Below are 9346 nucleotides of genomic sequence, written 5' to 3' on the forward strand. Positions count from 1 at the left end.
GGAGAAATATAAAGGGAATGAAATGTTGAGGCAGAGACAAAAACATAAAAAAAAACAAGACATGACACAAAGTCATGTATACCAGCCTGCTTTATTTTTTCTCTCTCTGTGTGTGTGTGTGTGTGTGTGTGTGTGTGTGTGTGTGTGTGTGTGTGTGTGTGTGTGTGTGTGTGTGTGTGTGGCTTGTTTTCATAGACCGGGTTAAAGGACAGCCGATGATCGAAAACATGTCGAGAATATGTCGAGTATGACTAGTGCTCAGTCTATTTGTAGACCTGCATTGCATGCTGGTAAAAACAAGAGACAGATACAGGTAAATGGACATATAGAGATGGAGACGTATAGAGATGGATGAGGGACAGACATTAAATACAGACACGGAGACTGAGAGGGATTAAGACACACTGTAGGCACACCTGTAGGACATACGACACACTGAAGACATAATGTGGGACAGAAGACACGCTGTAGATACACAGAGACATAAGACACGCTGTAGATACACAGAGAGGGACATACTGTGTGACAGTGATCTGACACACGTGGCCCCTGTATCCCACATCAAAAGCGACCCCCCCTCCCCCCCCCCGGTCTCTTCCAAATGTCAGAGCGGGATGGGCATGAGGGCGAGGCTCTGAAGCTCCGTCAGGCCTGTCTGCGCCTCCTGCTCTCCGATAACAGCCTTCATCCTTCATCCGACGCGCTGAACCCCACTGACCGTGGTCAAAAGGCCAGTGTCGTGACCCTCTGTGTGTAGACGGCGCCACCCCTGTAGTCCTTTACAGGCCACGGTGTCACATGCCACAGCTGTGTACTAAAGAGAGCAAGGACAGGCCGTCGCGTGTCACGAGTTCGCAGACGGCGGGGCTGTTTGACGGACACGGATGGCTGAAGGCGTATGGAATCCGCACACAGTGGATGGGCGGTGGATGCATGTATGCCTGGGTACCATAGAGTTATAATACATCTAGAGGACGGACGCGAGGAAGCACCCGGAAGAACACATTTTTCTTGATTGTGAGCACCAAATTTGGGTGCCCAGATGCGGAAGTCTTGAGCACAGAACAGGCGCACTAGGGTTTCAAACGGTAGAGGCATGCACAGTGGCGTTTTAAATGCGGAGGTATTGCATTCTCAGATTTGGCCACCAGGCGACGGCCGCTTCACTGTTGTACTGTGGTTCTGGGGGCTTGATGGGTACGGATTGGGGGACAGGAAGGACAGACAGACAGACAGACAGACAGACAGACAGATAGATAGACAGATAGACAGATAGACAGATAGATAGATAGAATCCCAAATGTTTACACTCGAGAGTGTAAAACTGGACCAGTGCAGGCGAGGAGCAAAGCAACGGTAAACAAATAAAAACAGGTTTTCCATCACAGCGATTTATGGCCGCAGGTATCGTATGTTCAACCCAGACAGAGCAATCATCTCCATCTCCCTCTGTCTCTGAAATACTCATCCCTCAGAGAGAGAGAGAGAGAGAGAGAGAGAGAGAGAGAGAGAGAGAGAGGATAATATAGATTGTGCTCAATGAGGCCGAGCAAAGTGTTGTAGCTACAGTATAGGTAGTGAGTGGGCCACGTTGGCTTTAATTTATTTGGGCGTTGTAGTGCCTCCTGGCGTTTACTCGATCTGCTCCCCGGTGTGGAAAATTGCAGGACTAAACGTCAACGTGGAAATAAAATGACACAGTACCATTGGCGGCGATGTGCCGGGGATGACGGACCGACCTTCAAAACCAGGAGGACCGGGAGATGAAGTGAGGGGAGGACTTCCCTTTTTTTGGCTGTCGGTATAGTCACTCGAAAGGCTCTGTCTCTGTCACACTCTCTCTCAATCTCTCTCTCTCTCTCTCGCTCTCACACACGCGCGCACACGCACGCACGCACGCACGCACGCACGCACGCACGCACGCACATACACACGCACATACACACACACGTATTACTATATTTCCATATTTTCTTTGCATATTTAACCCTCAACCTAATCCCAACACTAACCCCTGACCCTTAAATGCCTAATCCTAACCCACACACCAACCTGAATACTTAACTAGTTGTAACCTTGTAGGCCTACGTCTAAAAATATTTCTCATCCATGAAAATGATCGTTTCTCTGTAAGTCTAGTATTTTACTAGACCTGAGAGGTTTGGCCCTCACATCGATAAGCCCACACACACACGCACGCACGCACGCACGCACGCATCTTCGATTTCCATCTGCCTGTCTCTCTCTCGTACCCGCTCTCTTCATCTTCCTGAAGGTCAGCCTCTCTTGCCCATCTGTGTGCATTTCTTCTACCTGTCTATTCTCTCTCTTTCTCGCTCTGTCCAAAATTGAGTGTGTTGGTCCATCAGCCCGTCGCTCCTTTTCAGCCTCTTTCCCTCTCTCTCCCTCTCCATCAGAAGCCCGAAAACAGGAGATCTACAAGCTCACGACGGGTCGCAGTGCGACCCGTCGTGAGCTTGTAGATCGCCTGTTTTTTGGCGCGCAACAACACCACCACGCGACAGAATATAAATTAAGCCTATCTCTGGCCTAGCAGACGGTGCACGGCCGAGTCCCAGTGGATATTCCTGTCTCCTCCAACTGTCACAGATGTGACATAACCTTTAAAAAGCTTGCTTCCTTACAGCAGACCACTCCGCGTCTGACTAATACTGTGCCAACGACTGTCACAGACACTCTGCTCACTCCATGATTTACTGTACTGGTGTCCATGGTGAGTTAACTAGCGAGGTCTCTTCGGCACGCGGTGCAACATTTGCTTGCACTGATTGGTCAGCCATAGTATAAGTCCTATAGGGAGGATATGGCATCTGAGAAATCAGCGCAGGCTTATCACTCTCTCTGTTCTTTTATCACTCCCCTCACCCAGGGCAAATAAAAGCTAGGTATGTGATATATTGTCGCTGTCTGGCAGAAACCGTCTATCTCCATATTTCATCTTTTTATGTTTTTCTTTATTTTCCTTTTTTTTTTATTAACCACTATACACTTATAACCGGGGTCACTCTGGGATCTATACTTGTTTCCCTCCTTATTTCCCTCCACACCAAATCTCTTCACCGAAAATAGACGATCTACAAACAATTTCTTCATCTATAATAACGTGCCCAAAATAGGGATGCTGTGTTGAAAGTGACTGTCTGTGGGTTTAATAAATGTCGAACCTATGAACAGTATTAACAAGAGCTTGTGATTAAATAATAACTAGGATCCATCCAAACCCCCCCCCCCCCCCCCCCCTGAAAAGTAGTGGTTTTGGACAAGGTTTCCACTAACCAGCAACGATACTGTATAATGAACCAGGCGACCATAAGTCTTTGCTATTTGTCCTTTCCTTGAATGAAAGGAATGAGTTAAAATAAGGAGGTAGCACAGCAGAGGAGCAACAGAAATGAATTATATTAAGGGAGAGCAGTAATAACTGACAACATGCCATGACGGATAATAAATTGAATTATGCTATACTGTAGGCGTATACATACTTGCAAGGTAATGCTTTGAACACATTTCAGTAGCAAAGGTATACAGACAGCTCTTGTGTGTATACTGTAATTGCTATATACGTACACGTCACGGTGCCTATTACCTACGGCAGTGGTTCTCAAAGTGGAGTCCAGGGACCCCCAGGCGTCCTTGAGTGTGTTCCAGGGGGTCCACTCCACTGCAAAGGAACCATTTAATTTTACTACTAGTGAATATAAAACTCAGATCACTCAGGTTCAACCAGTTAAGCCCTATTCAAGAATGTTAAAGAATTATGGATCTACAAGCTCACAACTTTACTAGCTTGTACAGTAGCTTGTTTGGAAAATGTTTAGAAATTGTAATAAAATCTTTGGAAAAATGTCTATGTTATCACCCCACCTACAGTGCAGTAGACAGTTGTAGAATTATTAATACATACAAATAATCTTATGGGGCCCCTGGCTCTAAATCTTTTCAAATGTGGGTCTGCAGCCTAATACGTATCAATTTGGGGGTCCTTGACATGAAAATGTTTGAGAACCACTGACCTAGGCTATACATTCCATTTCAGTAGCAACGTCACAGACAGCTCTGTGTATATAACTGCTATACGTACATACAGTATATACATGTCACAAGTGCCTATTACCTAGGCTAGACATTACAGCCCCGTAGGGCCTATTGCAGCATGCCCGTTAGAAGCTGCCACGCTCCAAGTTCAAGGTCACTGGGCTCAAACCGGAGGCGCTATACCCATAGATGTCACATGTGATGTTTCACGCCTGCATGAAGGCAGAGACGGCAGAGACGTACCATCGCAGCGTCTGACAGAGAAAAACAAGCCGTTCCACGTTATCCCGGCTCTCCCTTCACCGCTGTGAAGCCGCTTTTGCCCCCAGGCAGTGCTGGGAAATAACTGAGTACATTTACTAGCACTGTACTTCAACATTTCCATTTTTTATACTTTAAACCTCTACTCCTCTCAGAGGCAAATATTGTATTTTTTGACTCCACTACAATTATTTGACAGTTTTAGTTACAGCAGTGCTTCTCAAACTTTTTCATGCCAGGGACCCCCAAAATGATATGTATTTGGCTGCGCCCCCATCTAAAAATATTTTGTTCCAGGGACCCCCAGAAGCAAAGATTTGAGTTACAAATGTTTAAAAATATATATATTCAAAGATTTGCACAATTTTTCACGATTCTTCAAAAATAGCAGATATACAAGCTCATAGCGCGGCACTCGGTGCCGCGCTATGAGCTTGTATATCTGCTATTTTTGAATAGCCAAAGTATAAAAGGTCATAATTATTGTGATGCATTAACACATTTTGCTGGGTACCCCCTGGAACCCCCTCAAGTACCCCTGGGGGTCCCCGGACCCCACTTTGAGAACCAATGAGTTACAGGTTACTTTGAAGATTTTGATTATCAATATGAAACATATTATGTTAATCACTTGCAAAAATAGCTGATACAAGCTCACAACGCGTTGTGATGCGACCTGTTATGAGTATCTAAACAGGCTATTTTGGAACAAGTTTGACAATTTATGAAAACGTTCAGCAGGCCTACTTTTGTAAGTATATTTTGATGGCAATACGTTTGTACCTTTACTCAGTTACATCTTTCTATTTTCGTAATGTGGTACTGCTACTTTACTTCAGTCAAATAAAACCTGAGTACTTCCACCGCTGCCTTTGAAGTCATGCATGCAATGCGCTCGCATGCACACACGTATAGGAACGGTCACGGAGAGATATGATCTGCAGGCCTGTAGGCCTGCGTGTGTTTGATCTCTCCTCGTCCCCCGATAACAAGCCCCTCCCCCCCGTCCTGCATGTTACTGGGGTGGGTTTTTGTTACATCGTCAAAGCACTTTGGAGGTGGAGGTGGAGGTGGAGGTGGTGGGGGTAAAATCTCTGGAGACTCCACAGAGTGAGGGAACGTTGATTCATATTTGATATCATTTATACATGAGGAAAGGGAGGGTAGGATCAAAGATGGATCATCCACAACGATTCTACTCTCACAATATTGTTGTATTTTTTTAGTTTTTCTTTTTTTTAACCTGACAAAATGAATGTTATGTTAGAAGAAACAGTAGGGAAGTACTACTGTAGATAAAGGTCAGTTTAAACCATGGTACTGGAATATTCTTGAATGTAAGCCTACGTATAAACAGAACTCATACTATGATAAAATTGCAAAAAAATAAATACTACAGAATTATCCTTTTTTTAAACAGATTCACGTTTTCGTTGTGCGTTTGTTACCAGTGCCATGTTAATACAAGAGAACAGCCGATCAAAGAGACTTCAATGGAACAGGGTCAATAAGCTACAAGCATTGATCTCTCCCACATTACACTGTCTCTGTAACACACACACACACACACGTGTCACGCACGCACACACGCACATGCACACACACACACACACACACACACACACACACACACACACACACACACACACACACCACTGGACACATAATGCACACACAAACGAATGAAAGACAGACATGCTTATATGCATGCACACGCTCGCTCGCACATGCACTCACAGTATGCACGCACGTTCATGCACACACAGACTGCAGAGAGCAGTGCTTCCTAAAACACAGCGTTAGTGGCAGGATTTTAATCAATAAGAGGAAGGAAACACTCAGGGGAGGGGGAGAGAGAGACTTACTGTAAAATCTTGAGTGTTAATTCAGTCTCTCGTTATGTTTTCAAAATAGCATTTTTATTTGCACCCCTAGTACAAATAAGCAAATGAACCAAACGAGCCAGAAGTGATCTGGAAACTGTGGGAACTGTGTTACAGGGTGGCAGGATTAGCTCGGACCTCCATACAACGCAGTCCAATAGGCAAAGCAGAACACCAGTAAACTAGACAGGCAAACAGCCACCAGGTCAGTCACCCAGCCAGGCGACCGGTCATCATTCCAAGAGGGAGTCGGACAATGAGTCCTCAACCAGCTGCAGTCTCCTTGACAAAAACAAGAGGTTCCCTCGGTCTTATATTCACTACACAACCAGGTGTCTGAAGAAAGCAAAACAGGAACAAGCACACACACATTGTGCTTCCCCATGGAGGTTTCTTGCTAGCTTGGAACATGAAAAGATATTGTTTTGCTTACATTCATCGTATGAATGAATGCGGAATGAATGAATGATGTTTTATCCTTGTGTCTTGTCATAAGACCCATACGTTATGGGATTATAAAACACCCAAAACAATTTTATATCACTTCAATAACTGAAAGCGGCAGAATTTACACAACTAAATGTTCTCTTTGTTTGCTTATCCTAAGGTATCTCAAAGTATTTGGGCAAATGCAAATACCTTGTGTTCAAAAAGCCATTGGTTTCTCGATCTGCATCATTGAGCCACATCAAATTTGAATTTTGACACTTAAAGTCATACTAGGTAACTTTTTCAACAAAACTAAAGTTAAATTGTATATCTTTTGTGAATGGCAAATGTTTCACAACACCCACTCCATGAATTTCACCCCCGAAAGCCTTTTCTATTATATTTTCTAATGAAACGGTGGCTAGGTTAGTTATTCCCGCGAAAATGACGTCATCCGGCCGGGAAACGGAAATGCACCGGTTTCCTGTTTGGCCAGGAACTACCGCACGGTTTCCTGTTTGGCCAGGAACTACCGCGCTAATAACAAAAAGGAATCTCACGCTATTTTTAAGAGATTGTAGGATTGATGAAAAACAACAGAAAAAGAAAACACAGCTAACGGTAACTAAAGCTCCACTGGCTAAGAGAAACGATCCACAGATAGTATAAAACAATTTAAAGAACGCTTTTTGGTGAAAACAAATGGAATTCTGGGTAACGCAGGAATAAACAAACGGCCTGCAGTGACGGTAATGACCAGCAGAGGCTGCTAAAAATCGTTATTTGTGGACCTGCATTTTTGGCGTAACTTGTGATATAAGGGACAATAGAACACAAAGTAGAACTCAAATAGTTTGGCCACAAATCTGCTCTGCCTCTGTCATTGATATCACAATAGCTACAAATCTGCTCTTCCTTCCCAATTGCACCTGTGGCTCTGATAACCAGTGAAATATAGAATGGAGTTTAAAATGTTACTTTTTGGTTTTTAAAGCCCTATATGGATTAGCTCCAGAACATCACTGATCTGCTTACTCCATATTCTGCCCCCAGGTCACCAGCTCCCTTCAGTCCCTCTAACACGTCTAAAAACCAAAGGTGACCGGGCTTTTTCTGTCGCTGCCACTATACTTTGGAATAGTCTCCATCCCACATTAAGTCCTGCCTCACTGACAATTTAAAAACAAATCAATCACAAAAACCCACCTCTTCTCTCTTGCTTTTAGTTCTGTTTGAGGATGCCCCATGGTTTGTCCTCCTGTCAAGCCCACTACATTCGTTTAATTTTCATTTCAAATACATTGCTGAGAAACAGGCAAGGGAAAAATGCAAAAGTGAATCATTTTTATAAAAAACAAAAGGAAATAAGTAGAACAAAAAATGCAGTGTCCAACAAAACCCTGGCAGAGAAACTATACAGCCAGACAAACTAAGGATTTACTAAAGCAAAACAGAAAGGAAAAAAAAAATGCTCCGGAGTGTCCATGTTGGGGTGTGGACCAGAAGAATAGAGAGCGCACTGTGACCCTGACCTGTGGATGTTTTATAATGATTGGAGGCCGTGGCCAGCTGCCTTCAATCCCCTGATTGCCACCACTCTCCAGCCAGGACCCCACACAATGAAAGACAAGAGAGGCAGCGGTTTTGTCAACGGGGGGCGCGCTTTTGACCCAGCAACCCTATGTAAATTACGCCACTGCTGAAAAACGTCCCAGCCCAGCCCAGTAACGTAACTAATAATTGGGCCGCGCGACCGGGAAATTACCGTAATAATCTTAAAACGGGAGCAAAAAAAAATCTATTAAAAAAAAAAAAAAAACATGGCGCGGCCGTTCTGGAATTTTCCCGAAATTCCCAGTGGCCAGCACATCCCTGCACGTAAACCCTGACCATAGGCCACAGGGGTTTTCAACAGGTGGTCCGTGGACCACTGGTGGTCCGTGAAGGTATTGCATGTGGTCACACACAACTATGCATTTAGTAATGTAGGAAAGTGAAGATTTGTATGCATCAGTGCTGTCAGTTACTGGGAAGTTGGAGGTCAAGAAATTCCACAGAAAGGGGAGTTCTCAAGAAGGTGAAGTGTACCGGATTGACTGATTGAGTCATCACTATTAGGAAATGTGTCCATATAATCGTATGTTTCTGCTCACTCATACATGAGATACAAATCAGTATATCAGTTTTGGAAGGTTGTATAAAGTTAGAGAATGGAACAAGTGTAACCATGGTTCTCAACCTTTTTTGAGCTCTGGACCTCTCGCATATTTCAGTTAAATAATGCCTGGGCTTTATTTATTATGGGCTTCATGTAATTTGTTGCACATAGTATCTTGTAACAAATTACAGCCCTTAAAGACGGGGTGCCGTGATTTTCAGTGATCCCCCCCCTAAAACATAATCATCAGGTATTATGGTTATACTAGGAGGAAGATTTTTTTCAAAAATGTGTACAGAAATTGTTAAAATTATGTTTTTATGTGGACACGCCTCCAGTTCATTAAGTATACCTGGTTCTCACCTTAGCACCTCCTCCACCACCTTAGCACCACCCACCTGTCCTAGTCCCTCCTCCTCATGCCCACACCTGTTGTGTTATGATAATGAGGGGGAGGGTATATTTTTAGTTTTACTATGTCACAAAGGGGCTGTTTTTCTATTGGCACGTTTGACCCTCAAGGTTTCAGCCTCCAGGTAGAAACTCAAAATAGTCAGAG

Source organism: Gymnoscopelus microlampas, assembly GCF_963454915.1.
Source record: "Gymnoscopelus microlampas genome assembly, chromosome: 23".
NCBI classification, from domain to species: domain Eukaryota; kingdom Metazoa; phylum Chordata; class Actinopteri; order Myctophiformes; family Myctophidae; genus Gymnoscopelus; species Gymnoscopelus microlampas.